The 22491-nt window shown below is 43.8% G+C and overlaps 1 protein-coding gene across 2 annotated transcripts in view; it reads left to right on the top strand.

Annotated features, from left to right (window-relative positions):
- The first annotated feature begins 3235 nt into the window (after positions 1 to 3235).
- The window catches only part of PAG1 (phosphoprotein membrane anchor with glycosphingolipid microdomains 1), a 115702-nt gene continuing 96446 nt past the window's right edge, over positions 3236 to 22491 (top strand). The window contains exon 1 of one of the 2 annotated variants that reach the window (XM_051770340.1): positions 3236 to 3576. The gene's annotated coding sequence lies outside the window, so the exon portion shown is untranslated. Of the gene's footprint in view, positions 3577 to 3606; positions 3623 to 22491 lie in introns of those variants that run through there. The other variant, XM_051770369.1, reaches the window with a different exon arrangement.

Below are 22491 nucleotides of genomic sequence, written 5' to 3'. Positions count from 1 at the left end.
TATTTGTATGCCTTCCCCAGAGCTGGGCTGGGAACTGGTCCAGCTGAAAAGTAACTTCTGTACCCAGCTCACTTACAAAGAGTTGTAGTGGTACAATGTGGGGCAGAACAAGGGACAGAGATGGGCTGTTCTAGCCTGCATGAGAGCAAAGCTTGTATGTGTCCAGTTGCTCCTTCCCACTGCTCTCCCAGAATGTTACAAGTCAAGGGCTGTGATCTCTGGTAGCTTGTACACCTTGTGCTTCAGCTGTGACTGTGTTAGCCTGCTGCCCTAACTACTGCCAACAACAGCCTCTTGGGCAAAAGGTGCTTGAGTTTTCCTGGTTCTTGAATGGGGAAAGAAAAAGCAAAGGAAACGCCTGAGCTGGAGGGTGGGTCACTACTATGTGTATGCATTATTCATCTGTTATTTACCTATGATTATAACCATGACATTGCATAACATAAACTGCAGTGTAGGCTTCTGAGGTTTCAGCTGACCCTCCTCTCCTCATCTCTTATGCTATTTTCTGCATTCCTTCATTGCATTTTGGCTCATGCTAAACTGTAAGGCCCTTGTGACAGAGACTGTGTCACTGATGTGCCAGCACAATGCCTGAGATAATGGAACTCTAGCAGCAAGAGGGTCCTTTGGGAGCACCTGTCACAGAAATGACAGGAGGGAATAGTTTCACTCTTGTGGAGTGCAGAACTAATCATGTCTAAGAGTGCTTGGGTTTTGCCAGCCTTTTTGAAGGCCTTTGCCAATACAGTTCCTAACTCTCCATCTCTGCCAGCTTTGCCCATTGCCTTTACACACCCTGCTACTCCTACATTTTGACTCCATGTCTGATCCTTCCCTTTTGTCAAGAGCTGCCTCCTTTCCCTCATTCTCTACATCTCCCCTTTCCTTCCTGACCTTTCCCTCTCTGCTGACTAGGGCTGCAAATAAATATTAGGTAATAAGCAAACCCCACTTCCCCAAATTTAAAAGAGAAGCATCCAATAATTGTTTTCTTTTTAAATACAAAGCCAGATAATTTAAACTAAATGGTATTTGGAGCTGGAGGGCAAAGGGGAGATAGTAGGTGAGAGAGAAGAAAGGAAGAGGCAAATGAAAGCCACCCCTCTCCTTTGGAACTGTCTTTGGCTTTGTTTACATTTCAACAGGAGTACAGGTTAAGATGAGAATATAAATTGCTATGGTAATACCCTTTTATACCACATGTAGTGACTCTTGTTCAAAAGCAAGTATATGGTTTTGATTTAGCTTATGATTTTTGAAAGATTTTTTCACCTAATTAAATCCAAATAAACTAACTATCTGGAGGAACCAGGAATGTCTACAGTAGGTTTAAAGAGATGAAAGTTCTGTGGGTTTCAGTGTACTGGCATGCTTTGTGTATCACTTGAAAAGACTTGATGAAAACTGTATTTTGCTGATGACACCGAACTGTGCCAAAAGATACAGCCGAAGGGGAGTAACTGCTAGAACATTGGTTCCCAGTCTTTTTGGACCTACACACTACTGTTAGCCTCCACAATTTCCTACAAATAACAATTTGATTTCATACTTTAAACTGAAAACACTATGGAGGCACCAAATGACTATGATGGCCTACCATGCTCTTATAGGACATCTACAATCCTTGACCAGAGCAGGGGAACCACTGGTCTAGAAAGAGGGAAGACGGAGGTAGAATGAAAGTGCTGATTCAAGACTCCACACATACAAATCCTCACTTACTACAGAAACCAACACAGTTGGAGGTGAAACAGTTAAAATCTTTCAGATAGTTGGGTTCATGGCAGAGTCACCATGTGGGATGTGGATACAGATGTTAGGGGTTTCACAAAGCCTACTTGTTACTAATGGAATGATTTGATGGGAATTTTCTGCGAGAACTATGGGTAAATGAAACCAGAGAACAAAGCCTGAGAAAAATATCATTAGGTCAGCTATAATGTGCCAGTATGCATGTTAGGAACAGAAAAAAAAAGCAATGCCAGACTGGTAAAATGACAACCCTCAGCTGGATAGTACAAGACCTGGCAGGTTACATGCCAGAATAATATGCATTTTGTTGCAGGGGCCATGTGGACAAACTGAGATAGGCTGGACTCTGCTAAACATGGGTTATGTCACCCAGTGCAGACAGAAGTTGTTAGACAAAAGAGCTTAAAGAAGGCTCAAAAAAAAAAAAAAAAAGAAAAAATAAAGGGAAGCAAATCAACAGAGGAACCCAACAGCTGGCAATACTGAAAGGAGGTATGAAGAAAGGATCAGCTCCGAGGATTCATTGGATGGATGTGCATGGAGATAAACTGAGCTATAATCTTGCTAAAGATTAGGTGAAAATGAAAATGCTGATAGTACCGCTGTATTTGGATTATGAAAAAAACAACCGATTGACCAACCAACCAACCAGCACTTTCCTGCAAAAGCAAATCCTTGCTTGGTAAACACCAAATGCAGATCCAGGCTCAAACCTTGAGCCAGCCACACATGTGACAGCAGTGCTGCTGCAGAATGGCATATGGGGTTTGAACTTGTTCTCAGGAAGTAAGAGCTCACTGGGTGTTAGGTCAGTCCTTACATCTGTGTGGAAACTTATAGTAATTGTGCAATTTCCCTAAAAAATCCCCAGAGATCTCAGTTAGGCATTTTGCCTTTGCAGCCTTTCCTGCCTTTGCTCTTGCAGTGCTTTTCATTCGCAGTCCTTGTGAGCCCTTTACATCACGTAAAAATACGGTTATTTCTCAAAGACCTTGGTACAGCATTACAAAGTCACCAATAACGGGGGTCCCTTTGGCCGTAATACCTGTCTTCATTGAGTCATGCTCACTTAACGGGGGGAAAAAAGAATAAAATAACAGCAAGCCTGGATTTATCCATTTTTCCTCCTTTTCCAGGCCGGCCACCGGAGCATCCTTCAGCCGCGCAGTCCCCAGTGCAGCAATCGGGGCGGCGGCTCCAGCATCCGCCGCAGCGCCGACCCGGCCCCAGTTGCTCCGCGCTGCTCGGGGACGGCCGAGCCCCCCGGGGCCCCGGCAGTGCCGCAAGGTGCGCAGCCCTGAGCCGGCTGCCATGTCCGCGCCGCGCCCGCCCCCGCGGCGCGGGGCGATGCGGCGGGAGCCGAGCCCCGCGCAGCCCCCGCACCGGCGCGCAGGGGGCGGCGGGGCCGCACTGTGCTGCGCTCGCTGCCGGCCCGCGGCGCCGCCGCCGCATCCATCGGCCGGCTCCCGGCTCCTGCTTCCCTGCTCCCGGCTCCCGGCTCCCGGCGGGCGCGGGACATGCGCAGTGCCGCGCGCCTGCCCGCGCCGCGGTCCGCGGCCGCGCTCCGACCCTTCTCCACCGCCTCCCCCCGACCCTCCCGCCGGGCGGAGGAGGGGCAGGGAACGAGGGGGAGGAGGAGGAGGGAGGGGAGAGAAGAGGGGAGAAGAGGAGAGGAGAGGAAAGGAGAGCGACGAGAGACGCGCCGCAACTTGCTGCCGCTGCTCCCTCCCCTCCGCTGGCAGCGCTTCCCGGCCCCTGCGGGTGCGCCCCGCGGGACGCGCCATCCCCAGGAGCAGCTCTGCGCGGGGCCGACGCCTCCCGGTGAGTTGGGGACGGGGCGCGAAGTTGCCATGTCTGTGTTTGAGAGGTGAGGGAGACCCGTGTGCTGGTGCAGTCGCGGCGGGGGCCGGCGGCGGGGCCGCCGCAGGGCTGCGGGGCTCGGGCTGCCCTTGCCCGGCCGCGGTCCGCGCTGCGGGCGAGCGCGGCGCACAGGCGGTGATGTGCGGGGGGATCGGGGCGGCAGCGGTCACAGGTGCAGGGCACGGCCCCGGCGGGGTCATTGTGCGGCTCTCCGCGGCGCGGGGTTACCGCGCCTCCCCGCTGCTGCCAGCCAGCCCTGTAACTGTGTTTCCATTCAAATCCTATTATGTGGTGACAGTCTCCAGTTTGTTTCACAGTGGCATCTGCTCTTGGGCTTGGAAAGTCCTTAAGAGGAAGGGGTCGCTGGGGAGAAAGGGAGCTGCTCCTCAAAGAGAGCTGCAAGCGCAGATTGTCTCTAACGCACTGTGTACTGCGGGGAGCTTTCGGGGCTCCGGAGAGGGAAAAGGAAAAACTGGCACATGGTCACACCAGAAAGTTGTGTAGCTTGAGATGCTACAGACGCTAATGAGCCAATTATCTAAATAAACAAACGTAGTGATTTATAGGTGTCTGAACTATAATGCTGTGAACGATAGAGCTCTTTAACCTCTCTTTCTAATCTATCCCTCAGAGATTTGGTTTTAAGGAGAGTAATATATCATCTGTGGTGCTGAATGCTGTGGAGTTGATTACATTTGTAAAAGGAATGGCCTTTGAAATAATACTGAGCCATTAAGCAGTAAATGCAGAAAAAAAATGAGAAAGACCAATGATAAAATTTTGGCAGAAAATATTTCTCCCCTTCCTAGCAGCCTAGGAAGCCTAGAAGCCATGCTTGATTAACTTCTATCCAGAGTTGTTATTTTATTAAATTAAACTTCAATAAAACAAGTGTACTGTGTGAAACCAGAAGCAAATCCTCCCTAGTGCTCTTGAAGTCTGTGTTGCAGTTAAGTGATGATCGGAGCAGCATCTGTTAAGAGAATTTGCAGAAACCAACACTGCTGAAGATATCCAGTAATGGAAATACATTGTCATTGTATTTATTTCTTGTAGATGATACAGAAGCAGACATTCCAAATTCTAGTGGGTTTTATTTTACATCTTTAAAAATCTTGTCCTCATAAATATACTTCTATGTGAGGTGCAGATTCTGAGCCTGTGGGGCATCTCCTGCGAGGGGTGAGTGTCTTTTGCCCTCATCAACAAAGAAAATAGTACAGCATGTGTAACACCTTTCAGGTCTGAACTACAAGAGCAATTTTATCTTTAACCAGCATTTCAACACAGGATTTTATTAACATAAACCCCATATTCAGGTCAGCAATGGGGATCTGCAACTTCCAAATGAGAACCGGATCTGAAGGCAATGAATTGCTCATATGAATAAAGGTTATGGGATATGACAGTTGGCAAGCTCACCTATCTTTTATTTGGTTCCTTTTATGAGATGTCATTTAATGAGGAAAAGAAACAGGTAATCCATGGCATTTGAAGAAGCAGTGCTCCTCATAAGCCTCATTGCCAGGCACGTGAACATGAATGTGGCTTTAGATCATGTATTGTATACAAATGACTACTACTAGATAACTTTAGTTCTAAATTTATTCCACTATTAAAGTTATATTGATCAGAAAGTAGCAACTGGATTCCAAGTCCTAAATAAGAAACACTTGATAATCTAGAGCTAATTTATATTTTAAGAATCATGGAGGAATCCATGAGAAAAGCAATTGAGTTTTTCTTGCTGGCGGTGTGGCGGCATTTAGTTACAGAACACTCCTTCTTGGGGCACTGTGTACTTCATTGACACACAAAGGAGTTAAATGTGTTTATCAGCTCATTGATGCCCATGGTAAAGTGCCCATGTAGAGTTCAATGGCTGGAACAGGACACAGTCATTTTCCAGTAAGGATGGGGATGGAAAGCTGAGGAGCTTTTTCAAAGTAGTTCCAAAACCATATAATTCATAACTGCAAAATACAACGTAAGAATAAGATTAATAGACCAAGAAGGCTCAAAAACATTTTATAATATTAAATGAAACAACTGATCATTCAAATAACATTACCCAGGCTCCTATAGCAATGCCTCTGCTTCCAGGTCCTGAGAATGGAGCAAGTTCCGGGCACAGAGTGGCTCAGCCCCAGACCGGCAGCAGGGGCCAGGCGTGCTGCAGCCTGTTGGTGCTGTGGCTGGGAGGGAGCCCAGGCAGGGTGAAGGGATGCAGTATGCTGCCACTCACCCTCATCCCCAGAGTGCCAGGCTGGGACCAGGAATGCCCCCCTCCCACGTTTGAGGTTTTGCTGAATGTATGGCAACTGCTGGTCCAGGCCCTGTATGGAGCCAGCAGCAAATAGGTGCTGGATGAGGCCCTGGTTGTACAGCCTGTAGCTTCCAGGCAGGCTGCCCTGGCTGCTTGCTGCCCATCCTGACATCCCAAGGATGCTATCAGTTGCAGGTCTTATACTGTGTATAATGATGCCAAAAAATTTCTGGTGAGGGAAGAAATTCAAGACAGCTTCTTCCTCAGGAAAATGGTCCATTTCTAAATGTTCCTATAATCAGATAACTGCTTACATTGAGTAAAGCATGGAAAGGGCAAGCAGTGCATGCTTGTTTGTGTAATACTGCTAGTCATAAACTCTAAGCTTTGCAATCCCTACGCTATGGTGTGGGCTTTTGGAAGCCCTGTGAAAGCTGCAGCATGGATTAGGAAGCTGAAGTCTGAAGATTTGGCTGCAAATTTACTGCAGGTAGTTCAGATGGCCGTGGTTGCTGTTCCTCCATCTCCATCCTGGTATCCCTCACTCTCTGAATTGCCATGCTACGCCACAACTTCTCCGTCGGTCTCTCCTTCCCCCTGGCCCCTCGCCTCCCAGAACTCCCCTGTGCCACGCTGGCAGCACTGCCCTGCTTATGAACTGGGGTGAATGCCAGCCTGCACGGTGACTCACTCGAGGCCCCAAGCTGCAAACCCCTCTACAGTTTCACTTTGCTTTTCTTCTGTGGTGAAGAAGCTCTTTTGCAACTGTGCCTGCAGTTACCTGGGCAGGGGAGGATGAGGGTGGTGGGACCTCCAAAGGTTGCTCCTGCAAAGGTGCACCAAGCACAGCTGTCGGATGGAGATGATGAGTGATGGGAGATGTGCCTTTGCTTCATGGATGTGATATAACCAAGTTTTAATTAAAGCATCCACAGTAGACTATTAGGGTAGATAAATACTGCCTTGTTACAGCCCTCTCGGGTCATATGTAAGCAGTATTCCTTTTAGAAAGGATGAATGAATAGTCAGTGTGAAGGATAAAGATCAGCATTGTTAATCACTCTGGAAGTCTTCCGTGGGAAAATGTAAACTCATGAGGAAAGATAGTGCCCATAAATGTCATTTAAGTATTTACATAACTTGAGGATAAAATTTTGATATTAAAGGCGTGCAAGTATCAAGTCATGTTTGGGTTCCTGTTGGAGATAACTAGGACTTGTACAGTTGGCATTGGTCACTGGGGGGCTGTATTTCTATGTAATGCTTTGCTAGCTGTAATGAAGAGCCTTCCTTCAGTGGCACCTGTGAAAAAAATCTGATTTGTTCTTGTCATCATGCAGATAAAAACAGTAGAAACTTGGAAGGCTGCGTCTGCTTAAACTCCTGTGCTTCGTGAGGGGTAAACTCTTCACTTGTGGTGTTCCTGGGTAAGCAGTGTGCCAGGTGCTGTAATGGGTACTGACCATCCAGATACAGTTTGTTGCTGTTGATACATCTGCAGGCTTAGAAGAATGACTTCAGGTGGGGAAAAGTGGGTTTCCACCCCCATTAATAACAGGAAATGAGAGGAATTTGCCTCTACTGTTCTTTGATTTTGTAGTTCTCACTAAAATTTCTTTTGTCCTTTTCCAGCTCTCAGAATGTGATACAACTGTTGAAAAAAAATCAGTGTGCTTTCATGTAAATACGATGAGGATGAGCCTTTGAAAACATATCTAGCTGATGCTGATGAATAAACAAACTTGGCCAGGGTAAATCTTTTCATCTAACTTCAAGAGCCACGCTGTAATGAAGTAAATATAGATGTACTTAATGGGCTTCTTTCATCCAAATACATAGCAAACCCTCTAAAGTAAGGCAAACAAATCTAAAATGGATTTCTAAGTGGCTTTTTTTTTTGTTGTCTTGATATTGGAGCAGTTTACTCTAGCTGGGCTAGGCTGGGAGTGGAGCTTGCTCCTGGAGCTGTGAACATGCTAGGGTGAATGCTGGCCTAAATAGGAGAGGGCAGAAGGAACATGAGAGATCTGGCTCTTCTCCTGCAGTTGTTGTGCAGTAAAGGCAGGAAGTGCTCATTCCATGTGTAGTTTAAAACATGTTATTCGATGAGTGTCTCCCCAGACGTCCCTTTGGAAGGCAGATTGTAGACGAGGCTTTGAGAGGCAGGGAAACCTGCAGGGGCTGCTGCCTGTTCCCCCTTGGGTGCAGCTCAGCCCAGGCTACCCTAAGAGAGCCGTCCAAGTATGGGACGAGTGGCCACCTGCCTCTGGGGCCTCCTGTGCATGATGTGCCGCTGCTTGGCCAGGTGCTAACCTGCCTGGGGGGCTTGCTCTGCAGGACACATCCAGGCAGTGCCCCAGCCTGGGTCCTGGCTCACAGACTGCCTGAGTTGGGTATTAAAGGTGGCCTCGGGGCCATCATGGCAGCTGCCATAGACACAGCCGTAGGCACAAGGGTGATTGCAGTGGTTGTGGTGACTTTGGCAGAGTCGTCTTGGTTGGAAACTGAAGAAGTGGAGCTCAAAGAACAGTTCTGCAGATCTGGATGTTTGCTGCATGACAGTGGACTGGGTTCCTTTTCAAGACTTGCAGGATGATGGTTTTCAATGGTAGCATTTGGGAACAGATTAATAGTTTCTTGTGCAAAGTGTGTCTTGCACATACAACTGTTTGGTTTCACTGCCCTTGCTTTGTGAAGAAGATCAACGTGTAATGTTTTTATTTCCATTTCATGGATATGGAAATCATGGATCTTCTCTTTAAAAAGCACAGTTGTAAAACAATTTTACTTTAAAGACAAGTGCTTTGTTTTGAACCCTGTTCTGGAGAAAAAGAGGTTTACTTGGTCTTACCTTATCTTAGTAGGAAAAGTTCAGATCCATTATAGAATAAAACTCCATGCAAAGCTGGGCAATATGCTTTATAAGAGTTTGAGCATTGGTCTTTTTAGATAACTACGTTGGCATAATTACAGAAATTCTTCAGGATGAGCTTTTTCTTTGCTGAGATCTTGATGAGTAGGAAATACTGTAAAGAATTATTTCTATCAGTGTTAGAGGAATTTTGTGGAAGAGATTTAAATCTAGGAGACTGTTGTACTTCGAAAAACATAGTAGTGTTTTACCAATGTCCAAATTCAACTCACTGTTTGACACCTTGAATGGTCAGACCAAGTTTAGCTTGCTTCTGGTTGTGTTTTGCCATGTGTACAGAAGTGAAATGTACTAAAAATTGTTCAGCTTCGGATGTGTTCATCTGGGGATTTACTCATAAATAATTGATAACCCTCTGAAACAAAATCTCTTCATTACTCTGTGGATCGCTCACCTCCTCCCTCCCGCACTAGTCGTTCTCACTGGCGGGGGAAGAAGGAGGTGCTGCTTTAATGAAGGTGCATGTCAGCCTCCGCTGCTCCTTTCCAAAGGTCATCCAGCTAAACAACAGCAATGAAATGCTTGACAAAGATAAACATTTTATGGAGACGTGGCATTTCAGTATTTTAGAGGAACCACGAAGCTGCTCTATTTAAGACTTCTTTACATCCTAGCGTAGAGGCAGTGCTTATGATGAATTACTAAATCAATGAAATGTTTTCATCTGGTGTGCTGCAGGACAGGACATCAAATTAAGGGTCATTTGCTGTGCGGTACCAATTATAGCTGTAATATTTGGGCTTGATCTTCAATGATTTTACTGCTAAGAATACTGTTAAGTATCCTAGCTCGGACTGTTTACTGCAAATGGGACAAGTCTTGGAAAGCAGTGGTTTCTCGTTTGAGCAAGGGTTTGTGTGAGTTCCTATTTACCAGACATTGATGCTCAGTGATGATTTTACTTTCCTGCAAAAAAAGAGGAGTCATTCTGCTACCCACTGACTTAAAGTCTGAGTAGATCTAACAAAATCTCATTTTAGTGGAAAAAATGTCTTAATGTAAGATCAGTTCATCTTTCTTTAGAAAGAGTTAGAGTTATTAGCCAAGTTCTGTAGCAGTCTTTAAAGGTGCTAATACTTGCTTGCATTTAATAACCTTAACTATTACTAATGTACAGGAAATGTTCAAGTCACATCATTGAGAGAGAACCCTAACAAATCTTACAGGTATTTTAATGTGAGGTTTCAGATGTTACTCTTGTTTAATTGAAAGGTGAATGCTATAAAGGTTTTGTCAGGCTGCTGTTTCCAGATGACAGCACTTTCTGTGGAGTAACTGGTAGTGCCAGAGTGCTGATCCCAGCTTTCAGCTTCGGGATTCATAGCTCAAACTCTTCATTTTTTACCTGTCAGAAGTATGCATCTGTGATGGTGTCTGGATTTGTGTCTTCCAAAGAAATACTGGTTTCGATCAAAGAAAATGTGAAAATTTTCTGAAATGGCAATCGTATTCTGGCTGATATTGGACAGAACAGAGCCTTCGCTTCTTCTATAAACCACAAGATTAAGCTTGCTTATAAAGGATTAACAGAGCTCTCTTCTGTTAATTCGTAGTGGTGTAGTTGAAGTGCCTGATTCTACATCAGTGGAAAATCCATTATCAGTCAATGGGAATTTTGCAGTTGAAGCCAAAGGGATTAGAGATTCATCATTCAGAAGTGACTGAAGGGGAGAGAAAGCCCTGGGTATGCTTGTTGCCACACAGCCACTGGGGTGTGCCCACAAAAAACAGCAAAGGCAAATGTTCAGTTACCTCAGGCAGGCTATTCCAGAGTCATTTGAAAGGGTTCGTGCCGCTGTGCAGGGCTGCAGAGAAAGCTTACCTGGGGTGCTGCTGATAGTGGGCCGTTCCTCATGTCCAAGCAAGATGATTTCAAACTGGAAAAAGTACACAGAGAAAGATGACCTGAAGTCCTCTTCTAGGGATTGTGCTGTGGTGGGGGAGAGTTAATGAGGAGGTTTGATGAGAGTAGGAGTTAGGAAGAGCCATGGAAGACAGGATCAGGTTGGGCAGTGAGGGGTGCAGAGGAGCACGGGTGCCTGCACGATGCTGTCGTACCTGCCACTGCTCAGGCTGCCACGCAGGCACATTTAAGAGTCTGGAGTGTAAGGAAGAGACAGGAAGAAATTCCTAAAGAATTTGCTACAGATGGTGTTGAGAGTGATTTCCTAACAAACTGCACTGCCTGCAGAAGTTTCTTCATTCAATAAATAACAGCTACTTTTCCTTCTTGTAGAGTGGGTAGACCAACATTCGGACTGCTAGAGATTGGAAACTAGAAAACCTGTGATTCCAGACTTATTTTAGTTGAGAATATTCACCAAACACATTCCAACATATAATTTTACTTTCTTTTGAAATGCTGTAATAGAGCTTAGCTTAAAAGTAGCTCTGATCCTGAGCCTACCTGTGGGAAAAAGCACAACCTCCATGACCTCTGCTGCAACAATTGGTAGTTACTTTTCCACAAATGGAAGCTAATACTTCACAAAGCGCTATTCGGATTAAAAATTACACTTTTTACAACAACTTGGTAAATGTAAATGCATTGTTTTGACCTATTATAATAGGCAAGATGGTGTCATTTAGGTTGGCAATTACAGAGGTTAAACGAATTTAATTGTCCTTTAATCTTGTTAAATGCAAAATAATTGAACAAACATCACAGAAGGTTGGGGCTCTCTTGTTTGTAGCTTCATCATGTATTAATCTAACACATTAAATGAGAGGCTTTATAGATTTGCTTGCCTAAGGAAAAAGAAGAAGAAAATATAGAAAGGCCAAATTAGATATGTGTATTCTGTCTCACCCTTTGAGGTGCTGTCAAATATTGCCTCATTCTTAGTACATTTTGTAGGAAAGACACTGCTTTGCCCTTAGAAAGGTAAATGATGACCTAATGGTTAAATAGTCTGAGTAAACTCATATTTGGATAGGCAAAGTCACTTGTGCAGTTCCTCTCACACTCTTCATATAGGAAAGTAATGTTGTAATTGGGCAGGCAAAATAATATACAAGCGAACACACCATAAAAAGTTATATTTTGGCACTCTCTTGGCCATCTTAATTGACTCCCCTAGTTACAGGAGGGACTGTGCCTTCCTCTAGTTCAGCCTTTTTTAGAAGATGGTGTTGTCCTAACGCGGTGCAATAACAGTAGGGGCAGATGTGCTCTTCTTGCTTACCTTCATGTAGCTGGAGGGGATTTGAAAATTGGATATTTCTCTCTGTCTCTGCAGCTCCTGACACTGCAAGCCATGGATTAGTAAAATAAATCCCTCATGTTCATAGTGAAGTGGAAAGTATAAAGAGCATTTTCTGCCTTTTTTCCCCCTCTTTTTAATGTGTCATTTGCTGGCTGGCACAGTGACCTCCATTTCACGACTTGTGATGTGACTCGCCGCAGAGCTTTTCTGTGTGGGTTAATTAGTCACACAAGGGAGTAGCGGTATGTGACATTATGCATATGGACCTAAGGTAAACAGTTACCTATAGATCACCTATAAGGAATGTGCACTTGAAATATTATCTGTAATGCACTTTGATTTTTCTAATATGATGTTCTTTTCCTTTTGTTTTATCTGTTTTCTTAACTATGTCCTTGGTAATCAAAAAGGATGCAATCATACCTTATAACCTTTTGGGGTTATAAGTGTAACTGAATTTGGAAAAAAATATTCCTGACAATTTAGTACATGAAATTTGCCAGTTTAGTACATGAAATTTGCCAGTTCATTGGGAAATGTTTTTATGCAAGTAATGTAGAGGTATAACAGTTTGATTTTCTGGGGTGTCTTGGTGGACAGTCTGTCAAACCTTTTAAATTCTTCCAGTTAATTACACTGACTGAATTGAAAGCAAGAATTAATTTTTTTCCGTTCTTGAAGATTTAATTTCATACCCTTGATTTACATTTCAGTATCAGTTGTGTATTTTAATTTTTGTGAGTGAACCCTGAAGCCCTTCCTTGTGATTCCATCTTTAATTTTACCTGACAAGTCCATCTCATTTCTGCGAAGTTAATACACCAGGAATTGATTAGCATTAACAGTCAGGTAAATTATAGGGAAAGAAGTGGTATCTGGGTCTGGTGTGGGATCTGACCAGTTACGCTGAAGTAACAGATGCTGATTTCCCGGTGATTCTGTTATCCTCCTCAACAGGTTTGGTTAAAACCAGACATGGAGAAGAACTGGAGAAAGCAAACTAGGAGCAGATGATTGGTTTCCCACCAAAATGGAAGTCATTATTATGAGGAAATTAGCTATATTATTTACTCAGCAAAGCAGGCAAGCAGCAAATAACTCAGCCTTTGTGTGTTTCCCAGTTTATTCAGCACTCAGGCATAGCGTGCAAAGGTAACAAGGTGCAGTTGGTTCCCAGCAGGCACATCAACACCTGTAGCTCGTGTGGGAGGAAAAGCCCAGTTTATGAAATGGGTAATGGAACTCCCAGGCTCCTGCAGGGGTGGCCCAAGGAGCTTGTTGCAGCTACCCTGAGATACCAAAGCCCTGGAGGTTTCAACCTTATGGTTGGCTGTCTGGGAACCTGGAAACTCTTGATTGATTTTTGTCACTTTTTTGCTTCTCCCAGCTGTGTTCTTGGCCAGTGGTAAAATTAGCACAAGTTGTTGGTTTTAATCAGTTGTACATAATATTTTATTCAGGAAACACAGTAAACAAGAAAACTTGTTTTCCCTTGATTTTTCTGAGCTAGGCAGAAATTATATGTTGCAATGGTGTGATTCTCTGAGAAGGAGAATTTCGAAGTCTGCAGTTTCTGTGTTCCAGCTGGAACTGTGCCTTGCTCCACAGAGCAGTTGTATTTTTTATATTAAATATTAACTTGTGTAATTAATTACACTGATGCTTAAAAAAAACAACCGCTTTAAACAGAAAAGGCTTTTTTTCATTGGATTCTAGAGAAATAAGGAAAAAAACCCCAATCAACAACAAGAGCAACCCAAAACCCCAAACCAATGAAAACAGTGCACACAGAAACCCCTTGGGAATTTCCGGGCTTAAGGCATTTGTCAATAGGCAATAGGAAACTGATTTTCAGAGGTATAACTCTGATATTTTAGTGTTCATCATTTAATAAAAATTATGCTTCCTGCAGTTCATCAGCAGCTGGCACTTAGAAAGATCAAATTCAGAAAAAATAAGTATGAACATTGCTGTAGGTAATGACCAGAGCTAAGAGATTTATACCTTTTAAACACCTACCTACTGGGTTTTATTAAGACTCTAGTACCTCTGGTATGTGTGTCTGGATCAGCCTGACTGTATGCAGACAGGAGCAAGCTCTTGCAAAAAAATTAGTGTTGTTAAGTTAGTTATGTGCTAAGGAGCGAGGTTTTGGTGGCAGGGAGAAGTGCAGTACTGCTTTCTCTTCCTTCCTGCACCTGGTGTTTCAGTTTGGCAGTGGAGGAGTGCTGGGGCTGAAGGCATGCACTGCAAACTTAAACTTGCCTTTTCTCACTCTCCTGCATCATCCTCTCCAGTGGGCTTAGGTCCCCCAGCCCTGGGAGTGATGGGTGTTTGGTACAGGAAAGGGTTAACTTTCAAAAACATAGCCTGGCAATTCAGTGCCTGTGGAGCTTTAAATAAGGAGATGCTGATACAGTGCAGACTGTAAAGTGGACCTTGCTGGAGCATGTAGCCAACATGGGATCAAGGGATCACAGGTTATATACTGACAAGAGTCTGGCTTCTGCTGCAGCAGCTGTACCTGTGGCTGGCCTCAGCTGATCAGTGCTGTGCCCAGGGCATGTCACCTTCTGCTCTGCTGCAGAGAGCAGATAGGAGTTATCCCACATCCAAAGTTTGAACTTTGCCAGTGGTAGGCACTGGGAGCAAGGGGAAGTGCAGAGTCCTGCCCCTGGATAGGAGCAACCCCAGGAACCAGTATGTGCAGGGGGATGACCATTTGGAAAGCAGAAAAGGTGCAGGGCTTTGGGTGGACACCAAGTTGAACATGAGCCAGCAATGAGCCCTTGTGGGGAAGAAGGTGAACGGTGTCCTGCTCTGCATTAAACAAAGTAGTGACAGCAGGTGGAGGGAGGTGATCCTGCCCCTCTGCTGGGCACTGGTGAGGCCACAGCAGAAGTGTGGGGGCCAGTACTGAGCCCCAGTGCTGGAGAGAAATGGATGTACTGGAGGGAGTCCCACAAAGGGCCATGAAGACAATGAAGGGGCTACAACATCTCTCATATGAAAAGAGGCTGAGAGAGCTGGGACTGTTCAGCCTGGAGAAGGCTGAGGGACAATGTCATCAATATGCAAAAATATCTGAAGGGATGGTGCAAAGAAGACAGAGCCAGGCTGATTTTAGTGGTGCCCAGTGACAGGACAAGGGGCAGTGGGCAAAAACAGAAACACAGAAGGTGTTCCCTCTGAACATGAGGAAACACTTTCTTCATTGTGAGAGTGACTGAACACTGGCACAAGTTTCCCAGGAAGGTTGTGGAGTCTCCATCCTTGGAGATACTCAAAACTGACCTGGACATGGTCCTGGGCAACTGGCTCTGGGAGGCCTTACTTGAGCAGGGGTATTGGGTTAGATGGCCTCCAAAGGTCCCTTCCCACCTCACTCTGTGATTCTACAACTCTTAAGCAGCTGTGCTGAATGGGTGGTAGGACTACTACTGTGCCACCTTCTTTGCAGGCAAGGTTTTTTGAAGAGAGCCTGTTCTAAAATAACAGTTCTCTAGTTTATTCTTTAAAAGACTGAAAGAGGTTCTCCATTCTCACTGAAGAAAGTATAGTGATATACTCTTGGTACCTTATGGCTGCTTCTCGATTTGCTCCCACTTTTTCACCTTTAGTTTTTAAAAGATAAAAAACTCTTTTATGTTCCCTGGATTGTACAGCAGGGACACAGTATCTGCCGTCTCCTGTTCCTGCAGGATGTGTGCAAAAGAGCAGTTATATCATCTCTGTTCTGACTACGTTTGGGAAAAATGAGGGAAAATCTAATTCTTCATAGTGACTTAATCCTGTAAATGTTGGACAAATCATGCTTATTTTGCAAACTCCTTCTCTTGTTTTTGAAATATTTCCTTTCCTTTAAAGCCTGGTTCTTACTAGCTTAATTTCTGAGCCATTTGTAGCTGGCATCATGTCCCATGTGCCTCCACAGCATAGCAGATGAGGTGCTGAGCTTAGCTGTCATATTAATAGGCCTTAAGAAGTATCATATTCAAGACTCAAGGCAGGAGACTTTTATCGACACAAGCCTACAAACAGGGCTTTTGTAAACCACAATGGTTTGGTGTGTCACTGCATGGTCCCTCCTCCTGGTGATTTAACAGCCACCTGGAAACAAACCCCACCAAATGTGCGGCTTTTGATGCATGCGGGAGCAGTGGAGCTGTTATCAGTGACCTCAGCGTTCTCCCTTTGCCTTGCAAGCTCATTTTGTATTAATTACAGGCATGGCTTTAATCTTTGTCAACAGTACAGCAGCAGTAAGAGTTATCCTTTGGCTATTGATGTCCAATTTGTTTTTATGACCTCAGTCTTTGTTTGAAAAATAAGGACTGAAGCATTTTGCATGTAAATTTATTTCGTATTCATGATTTTAAAAATTCACAAAGAATTTGATCTTAGATATACTGCTGCTGCCTTCTCAGTGCCAGTACAATTGCTCTAGTGCAATCCTTGGAGGCCATACTAGGTTTTCCACATCAGGGATAGTTTTTTGAGGCAAAAGAGGAGCAGACTTTAACGTAAGTTGTTTGATTTTTCCCAAAGGAGAAGGACTGTTCCCATTTTTGAGAGGATGAAATCCAAGCTTTTACACAGGTCTTCGCCAATTAAAGGCATGCACAAGAGCTTAGTTACCATTTACATTTTAAATACATTTGCAATAGCAAAGACTTCAAAAGAGTAACAGCTGGATGTGTGACATGGCTAAGTGGCTGAGACCTCAGTGAGCTGCCAAATGGGTAACAATTTCTTCTTTTAACATCTGACCTAGGAAATGGATGTAGACTTAGGTAGGAACAAGTTTAGCCAAGAGAGATATCCCTTCCTCCAGAAAAGAGATTTTGTTCTTTGACTTTGGTACCTGTGGTGTAGTAAGAAAAGTGCTTTGGAGGATTGGAGTTCATATGGCACTTTAGTTAATTTAAAAATATTTAGGGAAGTTCAGAAACAGACCTCTTTGTTAACCAAAAGGTTGCAAATGTTGACAGGCATAGGTGTACATGAACAATGGCTATTGAGATTTTCATGATAACTGAAAATGTAGATTTCATGCCACTTTGGAATTTGCATTTTCATGCCCCATTGTGGCTTTGGAGGGATTATACCTACAAACTCCTGGTGCAGAGAGGTAAGTGCATGGATGAAGTGACATTTGGTGCTACATTTGCTCTTTATCATACAAGAGACATATTTATTTTTAGTTTTGCTCATGTAAAAATACTGCAGTCCTAAAACTGAGAAGAAATATTTTTGTATTTCTGTCTTTTTGTTGCAACTAATTTATACAAGTCAGAGATGCTAACATCTGTAGCTAATAAGAAAATAAATCAGTGCTGGGGTTTTTTTTCTGATGTACATTTTATTTTCCTTATACTGTTGACATCAGCAATGAACTCAAGAATAGCACTGGTGTTGCATTTAGGCAAACTTACTGCTTGTAATACAAAGAAAATACACACCAAGTCTTCAAAGAGTTTCAGAAAAGTTCTGAATTATGTATGTAAAAATGTATCTTTTAAATTTTAGGGCTTTTTAGACAATGAAGTACTTGTCCCACACCCAAAAAACAGTAGCTCAGTTGAAAAAAGTCAGAAGAAAGAAAATTAATATCCTCAGGCTCAGCATGGGAAGCTGCTTAAACACATTGCAAAAGTCACTTAAGGCATCTGTATATAAGCAAGCAAACAGTGGTCTGCTGAAAGCCCAAACGTTAGGAGTTGCTCAGACTACAAAAATATCCTTGAGCAGATGGGTATCTGCCCCTAATGATTCAAACAAAAAAACCCAACCAGACTGTGTTGAATTGAATGCAAGCTGAGCATGAAGATCTGAAAAGGATTTTGAAGGGTAAAGAGTCTGCAACATAAAAGAGAATTATGAGCTGTGTATATATCTGTCAAAAGGTGGATACCTGTAAGAGCACTGGTAGGCATGCAGGGTCACCTGACAGGACATCAGAAAAAATGAGAAATCAGTTGAATTGGTCATTGCAGGAGAATTTGGGCAGGTGTTGCGTTGAGTAACAAAGATGAGAAGTTGTCAGACTGCTGAGGTGTCACAACAGAAATGCTGAGAATACAGAGGTGTGACCATATGTTGTACGGAGGATGGGCAGTGCTCTGAAGAGGCAGCGCTGCTGACAGAAAACACACCACGTGCGTGGATGCTGCAGCTGTGCTTTGTGAACCTCAGCAACTGGACTTCAGTTTAAAAACCCTGAAATATTTGGTGGGAATTTGGTGGTGATTTTGAACTGGCTGGCAGTGACAGTCCTGGGAGGGTATGAGTTACCAGGTGGACAGTTTCTCTCCTCAGCCCACTCCAGCTCCCTCCTTTTGACTTCTGCTGCTTCCTTTCCAAGTGGGTGAGCACAGCAGCCCTGCTGCCTTCAGTTCCTGTCGTCCTGCCTGCGAGCCCCTAACTAGCTCCACCATCTAAGTCCATCCTCCCTGAAGTCCATCTTATAGAGCAATGGGCTTTATAAGGAAAACTCATTCTTTACAAGGTATTCATTTTCAGTTTCTTTCTGATTTGCGAAAGGAGAGAAAAATAATGGAAAAAATGGGTGCTTGTCCTTTTGGATATTTCATGAGAAGGCTGTATTATTTATAAATAATTTATGACTTTGAAGCCACACACTTTCTCCCCAGGTTATATGTCTTTTATAACTGAACTGTGTGATTTACCTTAAACTGCCCATCTGCCATGCATCATGAATCTCCATTCAGAGCTGTTTCTCCTCTCCTGTACGGCCTTCACCCGTGGATAAGAGATTTGCATAAAATGATTTCTTCATGTAAATGTGATCGGGCTGCAGCTCCAGCATCTTGTTATAATGTATGTACCAATCCCCTTGAATTGGGCTAGCCTCTGTCTTGGTAATTGAATCTGTTTGTTTGTTGCTATATTTGGGGAATTATCAGAAAGCAAAGATGCATGTGCTGACATGCTTTTACTGCAGCCTTCGTAGCCTTACCCTATCCTAAGGCTGCTTTGAAAAAAAACAAGAGGAAGACATTGGGTTGGGGGTCGGTAGTGCTGCAGCTCAGGCAGGGGCTGGGGCAAGAGCCAGGGGCTCCCTGGGGGCAGCCTGGTTATCTGTTCTGGTCCTGAGCCAGGAGGCTGCCCCCCTCCCTGGGGGGGACAACCCGCCCAGGGCCCAAACAACCGGTGTGATTAAAATGGTTTGTAAGCCAGAGAGATAAGGAGCCCTGCCATTTCAGTTTGTGTCATTCAGACTATGACATGGGGCTTGATGGGGGTCTGTGAAGTGCTGGGCTGTGTGAAGCCCCTGGCTGAGAACAGAGCAACCAAGCATCTCACAGACTGTACCCCTCTGCTCCCCATAGTCTCCGCCTTGCATTTGTATTTTTGCCCCTAATCACTCTTTTTGGCTGACCCTCTTCATTCATGGTCTCTCCTCCCTGGCCTCACTTTCCTTGCTCTGTTTGATTTTTCTTTCTGTTCTTCCAGCTCCTTTGGTACCTGTCTTGTCCCAGCTTCTGTGATCTTCCTGGCACCTCCTCAGGTGCCTTTACTTAAAATCCCTTTACTTAAAGCATGAATAACTGAAATAATGAGACACAGGCCAGTTTTCCCCCATTGTACACATATGCATATGTATGCCCTCACCCACTCCCTTGTCTCTCATCCTTCTGTCCTTTTCTGCAGCAGTCTCTAGAGAATGAGATTATGTTTTGGTGTGTATTAAGCACATTTTTGCTGCCACCGTGTGAATAGCATTGACTAATGGTAAATATATTTTGGAAACTTAGAGTTGTGTTCTAATGTTCATTGGGCCTAGTAATGCCTGAAAAAGGATCATGTAGCTTAGTCTGTCATCACCATCAGTAAGATGTTTTCCTGTGTTGAGGTTGCCATTGCATAGTTTTATAATTTTGAAGTTAGAAAGGAAGATAAATTAATAGATGATATGGCCTCTAATAATTATTTAATGTTTTTGTAAGAATGTTAGTGTTCTGAATAATGGTTTATGGGAAGTATCTGCTAATTTAGGTAATGAAGATAGTATTTCGATCAGGTGTGTAGTAAATGCAGAAGTTGGTGGGTATTTTTTGAAGGCTTGTACAGCTTTCTGTAATTACCAGATAGATAATATGAACTTGCCAGATCCAACATGCTAATGATTGCCTTCCAGCTTTAAGAAAGACAGAAATTATATGCTAGCAGTGTCTGAACGAGATTCTACTTTGCTAGTGTAATAAAACATACAATACTGTGCTCTCTTGCCATTGCATAAACATCTGTGAATATGTCCTCAGTCTTTCAATACAGAAAAAAATGAAGATGAAGCTAAATTTACTTTAGAAGTACTCGAATGAGTATTGATGGCTTGGGAATGCTGAGTTATCAATAGAAGATGAACTGCTTTGCTGTTGTCTGACACTTTATACGGCTGTCTCATGAATCATGTTCAGATAAAAGGTAAATGCTCTTACTGTCCAATTTTGCTGTTTTAAATTGCTACCTTTTCACCTTTGGCCGCAGATTTCCTGAAGCGGGCTCTCTGTGGCTGAGATGCAGGGTATTTTCTTAGTGATGACTTTTTTTGATCTGGCTCTGGACTGTGGTGCCTGATTAAAGGCAAGTCTGCTAAGATCCTGGCATATGACAGTGATCTGCTGTGCTCTCTGTTCCACAGGCAACTTAGCACTGGTCTGCGCTTGGCCTTTAGGAGGACAGTAAAGAGAACTGTGTGTGGGTACTATTCTTAAATATGTCACATACCCTTGATGTCTTGCAGTTGGGTCTAGACTAAAGGGGAAGAGAGCACTTTGACTGTTACTCTACTAGCCATTTTATTATTTGCATCTTGCTGTATCTCACTTTTAAAGGAATAATTTGCAGCCCACTAACCCCTGTGAGATGAAGAGAGTTCTTTCCAGTATCCTAAAATGCAGTTAGTATGGGGATTACTACAGAAGAACATGGAGACCTTCGGTCTTTCATATTTATTACCATTACGTTGGGACTGTGGAGGCAAAGGAGCAGCCTGAGGTAGCAAGTAACCATTGAGAGTAGAAAAAAAAGGGCCAAAAATGGTCTAAACTGCAGCAACAGTATTCCTGAATCCGCAAGAAATCATCTGATCCTCAGTTGATATAAAATATGCTTACAAGTACCGGGTCTTTTGAAATCGGTGTCTTTGTTTCAGAATTAAGCCATGCAGCCCCAAGTGGTATGAATTTACTGGGATATTGCTACAGAAAGGTCTCTGGAGACACAAGGCATTAACCTCACCTGTTTGGCTCAAGAGCTGTGAACTAGATCCCACATTATGGGAGTGTACTTTGCAGGAAAGGGGGAAATTCTGGGAGAAAGCTTTTGCACACTTATTCTGATTTATCCTGAAAACCCCATAAATTAGGTACCACTATTAATGGTGTGTGTTTATACTGGTCAGTGTTAGGAGTGAGAGGCAAGGCTCAAATTTTCCTGCACTTCTTTCAAGGTGTGCCTGTAGTAAACTCTTGCTGGATACCTTCCTGTATCAAAAGTCTCAGTATCTCTGTCACTTGTACTTGTCTAGCTAAGGTGAGGACTGAAAAAAATGTTGCCTGAGGCTTTAAGGGTGATTTGGGCACAGAACCCTCAAGTTCATTGGTAGATGGAATGCCAGGAAATTGACTTCTATGGTTTTGAATGATTGCTGCTTATTCTCTTGTCTTTCCTATCTCTCCTCTACCCAGAATCTTCCCTTCAACTTGCTCTAGCTGATTATATGGAATTAGAATTTATTGAAATGACTGCATCAGGCAGTGGTGAAATCTCCCCCCCCACTTTTTTCTGGAAGCTAAGAAGCTGCTTTTGACATCCAAGTGTGTTGCCGAGTTGCTTTATGTCCTAGTTAGAACAGCTAGGACCAGTTCATCACTGTATGAGTGTAACCCAAAACTGTGTATTCTGTAGCCTTCCATGCCATTTCCCAGAAACTGTTGTCAATAGATCATTTACACCCTCTGCCCAGAGCAGCCTGACTCCTCAGGCTATAAACTGGGTGTTAAGAGACCTGAGAGACAAGAGGATGCCCCCTGTCCTCACACCCATTGTGGAACTCCCTGCCCTGAGGGAAGTACTGGGCATTCCTGCCTGAACTGGAGAATATATGATCTTGGAGTCTTGGAACTTTTTTAACCACTCGTGGGATCCAGAGGAAGGCTGCAGACCACCACTCTCAACCAAACTGCAGCCACCACTTTTCAACCAGACTGCAACCACCACTCTTGACCAGACTGCACCATCACTCTCACCAACAGGTTTTCCCCTCTCCCTTTACTTTGGACTCAGGGGGCCCAAAGAACACCACTCTGTTCATGCCCCAGGGTGCTGGGTTATACATTTGGGTTTTGTGGGTTAAAACCAATTGTTTGTATAATCGTACTTATTGTATTATTTTATTAAATTGTTATTCTGACTTATAATCTCTCTTTTTGAGTTGGGTTCATTTC

The sequence above is a fragment of the Manacus candei genome, unplaced genomic scaffold (genome assembly GCF_025592945.1).
Source record: "Manacus candei isolate 608988 ecotype Guabito, Panama unplaced genomic scaffold, ASM2559294v1 h1tg000008l, whole genome shotgun sequence".
Lineage (NCBI taxonomy): Eukaryota > Metazoa > Chordata > Aves > Passeriformes > Pipridae > Manacus > Manacus candei.
This window is presented reverse-complemented; position numbering and strand designations above follow the sequence as displayed.